Consider the following 14,488-nt stretch of genomic DNA (forward strand, 5'->3'; position numbering starts at 1 on the left):
AAAACATTCTATTGAATTGCTCCTTTGATGAATGCTTGGGTAGTTTAGGCTTGTCATAATAGATGACAATAATAATGCTACTAATAACAGAATTGTTATTTTTTGGGTGTACACTTTTTTCTAGAATTTGTATCCTCTGTGTTGACCACATTGTGTATGCAATTATTTAGGTTCAGATACTAGCTTACTTTATATATTAAATGCTAATAGGACCCCGTGTTTCAGGTTCACTTGTGTATGTCATAAAAATGAACCTAATCCGTTAAACTCTGATTTAATGATGGGCCTAATTACTAGGGATATGGGCAGTACTCACTTTTACATACATGATATCTGAGTACTGCCTTGTTGAGTTATTACATTTACATCTCCTAAGCCATTTAATGAAATTGGGTTTAAGTCCAGATGATCTCTCAGATTTTACAAACTTAAACCATTCCCTGATTTTCTGCTAGAAAACAGTAATGAAAAGGAGAAAAGGGAAAAAACATGAAACTCATTTAAAAAATAAACAAAAGCCATTTCAAAGATATTGTCCCATACAAGATTGAAGAAAGGAAGATAAGTAAATGTAGTTAAAGCATGAGCCGTAATCATCACAAAGTCTTCATTCAAAGACTGAATTTGTCTTTTAAAATTATGCATTGCCAACTCTTTGTATATTAACATAATAAAATTATAATACAATAAGAAAAAAAAAGGTTTCAAAAAAGACCAGAGAAGGCCAGACATCTGATTAAAAAATGCTAAAATGTACAGCTCCCTGGAGACTGGAGTTCCTTTTTAGGTTGATTTTGAAGGACTTGTCCAGGCAGGGAGCCTTCCAGGAGGAAATGCATCCTTGTCTGGGGTTTAGTCAAGGGCTAGACTCCCAGGTCCCCAGTGAAAAATTTCTCTAGGAGAAATTCCCGAGGCAGGGCCCAGAAAGAAAGAGTCACCAGATCCTCAGAAGGAGGAGGAGAAGATTTACTCTCCCTCTGATCTGACTTTTAGTTGCAACACTTCTCAGGCAAAGAGTATGCCAACAGCCTTTCTCTTCTGCTTTGCTCGTCTGTGGTGGATACTAGCAACCTATGTGGTTCTAAAGTATCAAGCTGAGATTATAGTATGAACGAGTTGGAACATCAGTAGTGCCAAGTGCCATTTAAAAATCTTTTCATCTTCTGCGTGTTGCTTTTGGAGAGGAAATGCACTCAGATGTGGTTTCCAGTCTTGCAGAAAAATGGCATTTTCAGGCTGTATGGGACTCTTACATCATCTAGTTTCAATCACCTCATTTTGCAGATCAAGAAACTGAGAGTGAGGAAGAAGGGACTGGCCAGAGTTACTCAGCTAGACAGTGACAGACAACAGTGGAACTTGTGGTAAGTTGTATGGCTTCTGGGCTTTTCCTTCCAATATCTCACTGCAGCCTCCAACTCCTGGGTTCAAGCAGTCCTCCCACCTCAGCCTCCCAGGTAGTTAGGACCACAGGTGTGCACCACCGTGCCTGGCTAATTTTTAATTTTTTTTTGTAGAGACAGGGCTCTTGCTATGTTTCACAGACTGGTTTAGAACTCCTGGCCTCAAGCAATTCTTCCACCTTGGCCTCCATATGTACTAGAATTAAGTCATTATACCCAGATGATTTTTAAATTGTAGACACCTGTCCATTATTTAATAACCAAAAGACTTTATAAAAGTAATGTATTTTTATGCCTAAACAACAGTGTTGAGGCATTTTGATGAAGCCTAAAGTTTTAATTAATATTTTGCATCGTGTAGAGATATTTACTTTAGAATGTGACCTAGAATTAGGCTAAACATTTTGAAATTGTGCTCTGGTTTTGAAAATGGTTGACAATTTCCTATATTACATTCTAAAACTATAAACATCCTAACACTATGAATGCTTTCTTAATGAAACTATAATATATATTTAATATTATTACCTATGTTGTTTTACTCATTGCTAAAAATGTTCAGATCACATACATGACTAAAGCCAATTAAAAACTCATACTATAGAGGACAGAAATGCCCAAATAGGTTTTAGTTGAAAACTCCATTACTTATAAGCATGGATTAGGTTTTTCTTTTTCATTTCTTCAGCAGGTACATTTTAGACAACTGACAGCAAATCCATTATGTAATGGCCACTACAAAAGCTTTCATCAAGAATGTGCATGTTTAGTGTCTCTGTGTGGGAGAAACTGGGTTATGGTAGTTGAAAAGGCAAAAGATTCAAGAGTAAGGTAGAACTGGGCTTTTAAGTTCTTGGCTCCATGGATAATGCAATCAGAATTCTCTAATCCCAAGGTTGGAGCATTGGTTGACCATAGACGGAAGCCATCTGTATCTTCAAAGCATTAGACATGGAGGTTCTCAGATATTTCTGTACATGAGTGACATGTAACAAGTTATACATGACGATATTTACAGGAATATCATAAGGATCTAATGATATAATGTATGTGAATGAAATGTATACATTCTATACACTAGAGAAGTCTTTTCTCTTTTTGTATTACATATTAAAACAAATGGATGCCTGAAAAAATATGCAGAGTTAGAGGAGAGGGTGTGAGAAGCAAATAGTTTTCGTAATAAAGTTATGGTTTAGAGCGAAGAGACTGCCAGGAAGCAAATGAAATATTGATGCCAGAATATCCAGCGTCCATGCTTCTTAAAAATGTTACCTATGTATGAGTCACTTGGAAATAATGTTAAAATGCCAGTTCCGATTCAGGTTGTCTGGGGGTGGGTTCTGAGATCCTGCATTTCTTAAAAGCTCTCACGTGATGCCGATGCTGCTGGTCTTTAACACTTTGTGGGTTTTTTCTTGTGTGTGTGTGTGTGTGTGCAGGAAGGTTTTATGTCTTCAGATTAAGGGCCAACTGAGTATCCTCTCAAGAAGAAGCATTTGTTGGGGTTTATATGCCAAGGCAGTACCATCCAGCCTGACTAACACCCATGTTGCTATACCATAAAAAAGCTTTCTACCCTTTCTGGGTTTATTAAGTGTCGAGAAAGCATTCGGCTTTTACTATTTGGCTGGGGTTTCTGGCTGATAGCAGCAAGGTAGGAGTTTAAATTTAATAGAATTAGGAATAAGCAGGATCTAGAAAGAGACAGTCTATCCATTACTAAGGGAGAAGAGTTGCTTTTTGTCTCTTTACAAGGCCTTATCTAATAGAGGTCTCTGAATACTGCCTTAAGAATCTGGGATATGTGACTGGTTGTCTTAACTATCTTTTTCCTTGACATATTGCCTGTTTACATTACCTTGGACCCTTCGCTTTCCTAATACAAATATGAACAAATATGAAGAGGCCATGTGAGATTTCTCCCTCTTTTTATATTTTCAGTTCCATTTAACAAACACATACCGATTAGTAGGTCACAAAGTAGTGGACGAGGCACTCTGAGGGACGTGAGAATCAAGAAAAGAAGATAGGTTCCAAGTACTGTCAGTTTACCTATAGAGGATACGGACATTAAAAATAACCAAATATAAGGCAGTTTGAGCTTACAAACACTAGATTTGGGGGGGAAATATGCTTAGAGAGCTGAAATAAATTGAAATAAATTCTGCTGGGGAGTTAGGAAGACATTGTAAAGGAAGAAGACTTTGAGTAAGGATTTAGAACATGGTCATTTGCACATGGTGACAGCAAATACTGAGACCAAGTCTTTGTCGTGTTATAGGTTTGTAAACAGAGAGGAAAAGCAGAGACCTAGGTTAAAGTAATGTAAGTAGAACCATGTTGAAATTTAAATGTCATTCTTTGGAATTCATCTTAAACTCTAGGTTTTGTATGGGACTTTTACAGATAAGGGATAACATTTTAAGGCAGTATTTTTGCTGCATTTATCAACTGTTGATTTATTTTTCTACTGCACCTAGTTCTCTGGACCTGGCAGGAGGGAAGATCACCTTTTATATAAACATATCCCCTTAGCAAATAAAATACAGCCCTTCAGCAAGTATAGGAGTAAGATGGGGAGAAAAAAATGATGCCGAATCCTCTTTAAAATCTATTTCTGTGTTAACTCATTTATACATTAGGTGTTCCTTCATTGCAACTCACATGTATTACACTCATGTAATACACTCACATGTATTAAAAATTTTCTTTTCTCTAACTTAGGTGAATTTATAATTCTCTTTCAAATAATTGTTTTCCATGAAAATTACACTGGAGTATTGGCTGGTCATAAAGAAGAAATTGTTTATATCTTTCCTTTGATATGCTCATGCTTAGCCATTTTTAAAAGATGATCCTGCTAGCCTCCTCTGATTTCTGATTGTCCTGGATGGTGCTGTTGCCTAAGCAGAACAGGGCTGGGGTATTATCTGGTTTCACCAAAGTCAATGTAGCCTGAGGATCAAACGTAGACAGAAGTGAGGATAGCCAAAGAACATTAGCTATTATCCAATTGAAAAGCAAGTTTGGGGCCAAAGTCAGAAAGTGAAATACATTAAAAACTTATAGATATTTAAGAACATGTCAGGAAACAGTGGCTAGAGCAGGGCTCTGTTGAGGGATTACAGTGTGGGGTATTTGTTTTTACTGGATATTGATTGTGTTGGCTGAGATGGACTCAAAGAGACAAGAAATGATTTGCAAATGCCAATCCATCTCTTTTAGTGCCTACCCTTGAAGATATTCTCTTAAGAATACCAATAGTGTGAAACTTGTGCTGCTGTATTAACTTTGTGTCCTTTTGAGTTCCACTGACCAAAACAGTGTACCATTTGGACTGAGTTTGTTGTCAGTATATCTGAATTAATTAAAATCCAGGAAGTGCACAATGTTAATTTATGTCTGTGTGATTCTGAATTTTGTGTAAACTCTTTTCAGCAATGGCTGTTTGCAGATTACTTTGCATCCCTTCTCATTTGTGCTGTTGCTTACCCTTCTTTCACTTCTTTCCTTTCCTTCTCATGCTCCAACTTTGGTGGCATAGGATATCGTGATATTATTTTGATTTTTGTCAAATCAAGCTGCCAAATCCAAATTCCAGGCAATACTCAAACTTCAAGGGCATAGATATTTCATACTGATCAGGGTTTTCGTGATTATCTAGCATTTATCTTCATTTTTTAGTTTAAAACAAGTAAACAACTAAGCAAGATACTGAAAGGAAATATAGAGGAAGGTAGAATGGAGGGTGGCAGAATAAGAGAAAGGGAATGAAGAAATTAAACCAACATTTATTGGGTGCCAACAAATACCAAACACTTTGCCAGATTCTTTATATACACAGTGCTCCTTAATCCGTACCACGACCTTGTCTTAGGGTTGTCATCGGGCCCACTTGATCAGTGGGCAAATAGAGAGTAAGAAGGATTCTAATCCGACGTCAAAGTCATGCAGGCACTGCCCAGCAGAGCTGAGGCAAGACTCTGGACCTCTAATGCTCTCTACCACCAGGCTGATAACTGCAGTGAAAGTGCTGTCCTCTCTTTTTCACAAAGTAGCTTATACTATGCCAAGATAAGCAATTTAGATAAAAGGCAGAAGAAAGATGAGAATTGAGTAAAAGTTACAGACCCACTCCCTTCCAACTAGATTGCTCTTTTCATTCACTTTGCACCTAACATATATGGGCTGCTTTATGGTGGTAATGAGCTTTTTATGTGACTATGACCTGTCTGTGCCTTAGTCAGCAATATGGAGTTGTGCTGAGTACTCCCTGAGCTATTTAGTCGGTTGATATATACTCTGCTCATGCTTAATATGCAGAAATTGCTTTTTAATATAAATCAAGATGACTGTGTTTTTTTCTTTGTAATCCATATCTCAACTTCAGTGTTACTAGTAAATGGTGTTCTTAGCTCTGCACATTTGTTTTTAAAGAGCTACATATTAAGCATTTACTTCATACTAGTAACTGTGTTAGGAGATACATTTGTCAGGACAGTCTGAACTCTGCTGTGATAATATAGAAACCCTGAAGTCTTGGGGGATTAACATGACAGACATTTATTTTTCTGTGTATGCAGAGTCTACTGTGGGCCTTGCTGTTCTCCAGGGCAGCTCTCTCTCAAGTCCTGTGTCAAGGGGCCATTTTGCTTCTATGTTAACGGCTTTGCCATTCCAACATGTGGCTTCCATATTGCTATTACAGGGGAAAAGAGAGCTGGGGGAGGGAGGTGCCTCAGGGACCTTTTTCCTGACTTTCCTTAGAAGTGACGCACTATATTCTGTCCATAATCTTTTTGTCAAAACAAGTCATCTGGCCTCAACTAACTGTGAAGGTGGTGGTGAGGAGGGTGTTGGAATGTATAGGTTTCTCTGTGCCCGTGAAATAAAGGATTAACAGATACCAGTGAGTTCTACTGATATAAGCTCTTGGAAGAACAAAGATCGAATTTTTAAAAGTTATTTGCTTCCATGGGAACTATGCAGTCATATGAGGAAAATAATAATTACAGAGGAGTATTTAGGGCTATATTGCAATTTGATAGGACCTGTAGCTCCTTAAGCCAGCAGCTGTTGTTCTCTTTAGAGAGTTCCTTTTTCATCTGAAATAATTGACTCAAGACTTACAAATGTCTGTCTGCTTTTGTGTTCATGCTATCTGCTTTGTTTTCTTAAATATTAGAGGTCAAAATGTGTTGAAAAACCAAATCTGGGTCTTACAGTTTTTCCTGGAGCAGTAGCCTTGTGGTAGCTGGTTTTTGTTTTTGTTTTTTTTTCATAGACTGAAGAGAATTTCCCACTGTGAGCCATGACTGGCAGAATGAAGCTGCGCACCCTGGTAGCTCTTTCTCTGTTGGGCACTTGTTCTTTATAATGTCTCAGCATTTATGACTGGCCTGGGTAAATATTGAGATAGAGTTCTGGCACTGGCTGTATAAAGCAGCAAAGCATAGGCAATTGAAGGCAATATTTTACCTTGAGTAAAAATAAGAATACAAATAATAATAATAAGGCCATGCAAATATGTTTAGGTTAGAGAGAATGAACAGATTCATGGAACTGGATTGAAGATTGTATCATGCTAGAGATTCTAGATATTTTCTTCTTGGGTTTGGTACCTATGTTTCTGTTAATACTTTGGTATTAAAAGGTAATTGGTAAAGAGCTACACAATTAATGAGTGTCATGTTGATTTGTATGGAGGGAAGAATACAACCTGTACCATTTTTTTTATAGTTTTTCTTATAGTGAAAACACTTTTCACGATTTGTGCCTTATTTATAACTGGAAAATGCCTTATCCATAGACTTAGGTATTTGAGCTTTTGCTGTCAAATATTTTCTTTCAACCATTTGTCACTGTGCCTTGATTCTCAACTTCCATTGACTTTAAGGTTATATCCATATAATGAGTTTGCTTTGGCATTTAGACACATATTATGACCTCTAAGTAAATGTTTTCAGTAAATCTAGAGAGGAGGTATGATAGTTTCTGGAAATTTGAAGATAAACTAGAAAAGTAATCTGGGAAAATTACACAAATAATAGTTATGATAATAATATAATCACAAACATTAATTGAGCATTCATTATAATCCAGCTATTGGGCTAAATGTTTTACAAGCATATTTTTGTTTAATCTGCATAATTGTGTGAGACAAGGACTATTATATCTGTCTGATCTTTCAAAGTTAGCCAAGAATTGTCCTACTACAAGATAGTTAAATGGTTTCTAAATGTGTGGATAATCCACAAAACCAAAATATAACTAAGGAAATTGCTGCTTAAATTCTGTTTTTTAACTTGCATAAAGATAGTCTATTTTAACAAAAGTGCTGCAATCAGGGTAATTGGAAACAGAGATAAAGCAGTGGAAATGTGTTTCGTTTTTATTCAAAAGTATCCAAAGAAAAAAATATACTACTTAGTACGGTGGTTCTCAATGGGGAGAAACCTTGCGTCTCTACCTATAGGACATTAGGCAAAGTCTAAAAACAGTTTTGATTTTAGACTTTGGATTTTAGACTGGCACCTTCTGTATACAAACTAGGGATGCACTGCTAAACATCCTCCAATACACAGGGTAGGCCCTACAACTAAGGTTTTTTGTTTGTTTGTTTTAAGACAGAGTTTCTCTCTGTTGGCGAGGCTGGAGTGCAGTGGCAGTCATGTCTCACTGCAGCCTTGACCTCCTGGGCTCAAGTGATACTCCCATCTCAGCCTCCTTAGTAGCTGGGACCACACACATGTGCCAACATATCTGGACAATTTTTAAACATTTTTTGTAGAGATGAGGTCTCACTATGTTGCCCAGGCTGCTCTAGAACTCCTAGGTTGCAGTGATCCTCCTGCCCTTTGCCTCCCAAAATGCTGGGATTTGCAGATATGAGCCTGGTCTGAGTTTTATCCATTCCAAATAGTCAGTAGCACTGAGGTAGAGCTTGTGTAAAACATACTTCTCTTTCTAGATAGGTGAACTCTTGTAACTAAGAGCTCAGTCAGTGGATCTGGGGCTCAGGGTTTTGACTCTGCTACTTGACTTTGGGAACTTAACCTCTTACGTCTTCATGTAACTACTTATAAATTGGAAATAGTGATAATATCTCACAAGACCGTTCTGAAGACTAAATGAGAGAATTCTGCAAAATGATTAGCATAGTCCCTTGCATTGTTAGATGAACATTAATTCTAGCTGACAAAAAAACTTTGGTTAAACAAAGTATGTTCTTTGAGGATTCTTAAATACTGCTGCTTAGCAGGTGTTAAAAAGAGCTGCTTCCAGATCAGACAGCTTTATTTTGAACCATGTCTCCTGTACTTATTAACTGTATGACCTTGGGGAAGTACCTTAGAACCCTCTGTGCCTCATTTGGTTCATATATGAGATGAGAGTAGTGAGTAATATGCATCTTCTAGAGTTTTTGTGAAGCTTAAATAAGAGTATAAATGTGAAGTACTTAGAAGGATGTCTACCACTTACAGGCAGACAGTGTTAGCTCTTATAATTCATATACCTAATATTGTTAGATAAGGCATAACATATAAATTAATCTTCTGACCAAGTGAACATTACCCATTGAAATACCAGTCCTATGTTTTAACAATTAGAGTAATGAAAATCACTCTACAATTATTTTTAAAACTCTTGCTTATTTAAAAATGAATACTAAATGCTTTTAAACATTTCATTGTTCACTCAGGATCCTTGTTGTAATATTGTTTCTTGTGTACTAGATTATGATATAGGAAGCTCTTAGAACAATTGAAGTATGAGGGTTTTTCTTAATCCAGATTACTGAGATTTTTATTTCTGTCTTTAAAAAAAAATACTGTTTTTATATCATTTGTATCAAAATATCATCTGTCTGCGTCTAGGATCTCTATCTTGCCTTTTCTAAATAACCGCATTTGATCAGTTGATTAAATTTTTTGTTAAATATTAAAAAATATTAATTTATTAATTAGCTGATCAAATATTTATTGAATGTGCTATACATACGATGCTCTCTTAGGTAGATTAGAGACCAAAACAAAATGACTTTTCTTGAGGATTTTGATTTAGCAGAAGTAAGCATTGATGACATAATGCCAATTAAATAACTGTAAATTTAAATGTGATCTATGCTGTGACTGAGCCATCGCAGTTGCTATACTTATGGACAAACCCCACTCACGTAGGACAAAGATAGGCCTTCATAAGGAATTGATTGTTAAGCAGCAATCTAAAAACTGAGTGGGCATTAGCAAGGCAAAGAGAATGAGCATTACAAGTAGATGCAACAGTACATGTAAAGGTCCTGATTCCAGAGTGGGAGACATTAAAATGAAGTGATTTTTAAAAGTCTAGTGTGGCTAAAGACTGAAAAAAAAAAAAAATCTAGTTGAGGAGTCTAGAAAGATAGCCAGGAGCTCATCAAACATGGACTTCTAAAGCGTGTAAAATATTCCAGACTTTATCCGATGGAAAATGGCAAGCCAATGGAAAGTTTAAGCTTCTGAATAATATGATAGATTTTCATGTGAAGAATGACTTGGAAGTAGGAAAAAATTGGGGCAGAGAAAACAGAAAGCATCTGCAGTAGTCCAGGCAAGGTGTGATGAAACCTGTGAGAATCGCGTCTGCATTAGGAGTAAACAGGCTCTGAGAAATGACACCTAAAAATTCTCCTGCGAGAGGAGGGGTGATAGGTAGTTCATAAACTTGGAAAATTTTATTTTCACTGTTTTGGCTTTTTAATCTTTTACTTGTTCTTGGCCACATTCTGAAGGACTGCAGTTAATGAATAAGCAACTTCCAAAAGAATGAGAAGAACAAATGTATAGCAATTATAAAAATTAAATGTTATTTGTATAGTACTTTAGCCATTACTATTGCATTTGATTAGCAAATTTTTATAACAAGTGATGTTTACCCTTATTGTCCCTAGCAAGTGGCTATGGTCCGAGTTGATATCTCTTAATATATTGGCAATAGGAAATGCTTAATTCATAGGCCTTGATGCATAACAGGAAACTTTATTTGTCTTGTCTTATAGAGATGGGTGAAACTGAGTAGAAGTGATCTTTCATTTTGTTCTTTGCATTATATGAAGAGAGATATAAAAATGTTGACTTTGGCCAGGCACGATGGCTCACGCCTGTAATCCCAGCACTTTGGGAGGCCAAGGCGGGCGGATCACCTGAGGTCAGGAGTTGGAGACCAGTCTGCCCAATATGGCAAAACCCCATCTGTACTAAAAATACAAAAATAGCCAGGTGTGGTGGTGGGCACCTGTAATCCCAGCTACTTGGGAGGCTGAGGCAGGAGAATTGCTTGAACCCAGGCAGTGAGCCAAGATCACGCCACTGCGCTTCAGCCTAGGTGACAGACCGAGACCCTATCTTAAACAAACAGACAAACAAAGTTGACTCTTCTGTTTGCATTTTTAGCCACTATTGTCTTGATTAAAAATACAAAACTTTTGTTTACCTATGTAACAAACCTGCACATCTTTCACATGTACCCCAGAACTTAAAATAAAAATTAAAATAAAAAAGTTACAAAACTTTCAGCATTTAAATAAGGAAAAAGTTAGCTATATGTATGCGTGCAAATATGTGCTATGTGAAATATAAACTGTGTAAATATTAAATATGTATATATGTATACACACACAGCCTGTATAGGGTCTTCAATGTCAATATTTTGATAATTGAATGTTCATTTTAAACATCTATAAAACCTGTTTATATGTCTAATTCTAAAATGTCCATGTATATCTAAACCATTTCTAAAACAGGTATAAAAATATCTTAGGGTTATTGGGAGAATGAAATGAGATAATTTAGACAAAGTGATTTAGTACCTGGCACATAATAAGCATATAAAATATTCCATAATAAGTATGTATTTAATATTTAATACACATTTAATAATTTTTAAATATGCAGATATAATTAAAATATAGTTTTCATTATTACATATTGACTATATAATTTATTATATATGTATATGTTGAAAATTTAATACACTTATGTGTGGATACAAATATACATATATGAACATCTATACACTATATTTGCTATTGATTATTATAATAAAAATAGCTGCACAGTGATGTTCAAAATGACATATCGTCTTACAGCCAGTTTTGGTAAAATTTGTTAGAGTTTGCATTTTATTTTGATGATTTCTGTCCTGAGGAGTCACTGTAAATCTGAATGTGAATGCTAGCTGTGAAGTTGTTTGTCTGTTGTATTGTGTTTTAAGAGACAAACTGTCGGCCGGGCGCAGTGGCTCAAGCCTGTAATCCCAGCACTTTGGGAGGCCGAGACGGGCGGATTACGAGGTCAGGAGATTGAGACCATCCTGGCTAACACGGTGAAACCCTGTCTCTACTAAAAACTACAAAAACTAGCCAGGCGAGGTGGCGGGCGCCTGTAGTCCCAGCTACTTGGGAGGCTGAGGCAGGAGAATGGCGGGAACCCGGGAGGCGGAGCTTGCAGTGAGCTGAGATCCGGCCACTGCGCTCCAGCCTGGGCAACAGAGCGAGACTCCGTCTCAAAAAAAAAAAAAAAGAGACAAACTGTCACTCTGTTGTTGCCAACTTTGGTCTTGAAATTTGGGGTTAAGGGATCCTCTCACCTCAGCCTCCAGAGTTGCTGGGACTACAGGCATATGCCACTATGCCCAGCCATGAAGTTCTGACCCCACATGTACTGATTCATTCCTTATTTGTTATTCATTCCTTATTTGTATAGAGTTCCAGTTATTTACTGGAACTCTATTCTGTGCCAGCCCTTGCAAATCTCACAGTCTGATGAGAAATGCACATGAAAGCAAATAATTGCAATAAAATGGTGTGAACAATGTGCAACACAGTGGCCTTTTAAAGTAAGGGGGCATCTGCTGCTTTAAATGGCATATGGTTAATTATTATGGACGTATGTGTCTACTGTTAAACTAAATAGGGAAGACTAGAAACTAAATAGAGGAGCATTTCTTTCTAAGCATCTATATTTGATTCATCCTTTTGTCTTTATCTGCCACCTACATGCTGCTGATGACATGCGAATGATTATCAGTAATTGCTATCACTTTCTCTTACCCCAGATTCCTATTTCCATCTGATTTTTGGCAATCTGTAGGTAGATGTTCCATAGATATCTCAGATTCATTCTGCTTAAAATAAATTCATTGTGTTCCTACTTCTCACAAAAATTGTTTCTTCTCCTATATGTCTAATCTCTGTTAAATGTATCATCACCCACAAAATCACCCCAACTGAAGTCTGGGAGTTCTGATCAATATTCAGTGCCTGCCTACAACCTACTGCTAATTGATCATCAAATCCTCCTCATCTACTGCCAGTTTTCTTCTTCTCCCTCTTGGGTAAACATGTGCATGGTACACACCCCTTATACCCCAAATTAGTAGGATAAGAAGACAATTTTCAAGTTGCTAGGCAGCAGCAGTTGAAGAGAAAGCTCAGCAAATTAAGTCAGTGACTTGGATATCAAAAGCTATCACTTTGTTGTCTCTTTTTTCTGGAAGTAGAAAATGTTTCTTCTCTTTAACACGAAATAATAAATTTAAATTCTTTTGATCTGTGAACTTCAAAAACAACCTCTTACATGTCTCCACATTGAGACATTTGCTGAATGTCCCGATGCTGCCTTCCCTTCCATCACTGATGTTTTGTACTTCCAAAGGGAGTTTGAGCTATGAATCTCAGCGTCCTTTTCCAATCTCTGACTGCCCAGGATGTGGATGAGAAATTAGTACTGCAATTTATGTTCATGGAGAAGTGTATTATTCACTGAGATTCATCAGAGCGAAGAAATGACGGATATCACAGACATCACGATAATAAAAGATATCACAAATTAGCTCTGATCAGATTCTGAGTCTCTGAGTGTTCTCAAAATTTTCTTCTGGTCCACAGTCTTTAAAGAGTCATTTATTAACTTATAAGTGTAAAGTGCAAAGCTATCTGGAGCATAGCAGGTCTATAGTATGTGGTTCAGCCAGTCCCCCTTGTAGGATATCTTTAAAAACCAAATAAATCAGTGAGCATCTAGGTCCCAAAATCTAGAAAAATGTTTCTAAGTTCCTAAGGAAAATGACATTGGAAGAAGAAATGACAGCTTTGTTTTATCCTTTTTTCATTTTTATGTGTTTTTAAAAATAGTTTGATATCCTGACAAATATGTGGAGTGCTATTAATATTAACCATAAGGGCTGGATGCGGTGGCTCACACCTGTAGTCCCAGCCCTTTGGGAGGCTGAGGTGGGTGGATTATTTGAGGTCAGGAGTACAAGACCAGCCCGGCCAACGTGGTAAAACCCCATCTCTACTCAAAATACAAAAATTAGCCAGGCCTGATGGTATGCACCTGTAATCCCAGCTACTCGAGAGGCTGAGGCAGGAGAATTGCTTGAACCCGGGAGGCAGAGGTTGCAGTGAGCTGAGGTCATGCCACTGCACTCCAGCCTGGGCAATGGAATAAGACTCTATCTCAAAAAAAAAAAAAAAAAAAGAAAAAAAAAATTAACCATAGGTGAAAATAAAAAGTTTAAATGACTTTAAAATGTGGGATTTTAAATAGTATATGCAGTAGTTACAGAGGAAAAGGCTGTGTAGAGGGGGAGGAATAGATAAAGAAGACAATTATTCCTTGAATAGGTAGAAAAATAGAAGATTAAATTTACTTTGAATATTTCTCAAGTAAATGGATTATTACTTTCTGAGCTCCCAAGTGGCTATTTTTTCCCTCCCTTTGTAAAACAATTAAAACTTCTGATGTGCCTTAATATTTCACATCTTGTTTGGTCTGTGCATCCTGATCTGGCATGATAGCCTGACATTGTTTGCAAACGGTGTTGTCATTGCAATATACATATTCATTGGTCCTTAGCTAAAATTAGGTTTGCTGAGTAAATAGATTTTGTGCAGCCAACCTAAACAGATCACTTCCCAGGATGCCAAGGAAAAACACTGTCAGTGAGACTTACTTCATACTTTATCAACATGTTATCATATTTACAAAATGAGAGAAGGAAAAACTGGACCAAACGAAAAGCTGTGATTCACAAACATA

General features: G+C 36.9%; 1 protein-coding gene across 4 annotated transcripts in view; it reads left to right on the forward strand.

Moving 5' to 3' along the window:
• The window catches only part of LRRC4C (leucine rich repeat containing 4C), a 1,423,056-nt gene that overhangs the window by 1,292,317 nt on the left and 116,251 nt on the right, over window positions 1–14,488 (forward strand). The window contains exon 5 of one of the 4 annotated variants that reach the window (XM_011973444.1): window positions 1,285–1,364. The exons of the other annotated variants lie outside the window; for them this stretch is intronic. The gene's annotated coding sequence lies outside the window, so the exon portion shown is untranslated. The remainder of the gene's footprint in view (window positions 1–1,284; window positions 1,365–14,488) is intronic. 4 annotated transcript variants of the gene reach the window in all.

This window comes from Mandrillus leucophaeus, unplaced genomic scaffold (genome assembly GCF_000951045.1).
Source record: "Mandrillus leucophaeus isolate KB7577 unplaced genomic scaffold, Mleu.le_1.0 Scaffold138, whole genome shotgun sequence".
NCBI lineage: Eukaryota > Metazoa > Chordata > Mammalia > Primates > Cercopithecidae > Mandrillus > Mandrillus leucophaeus.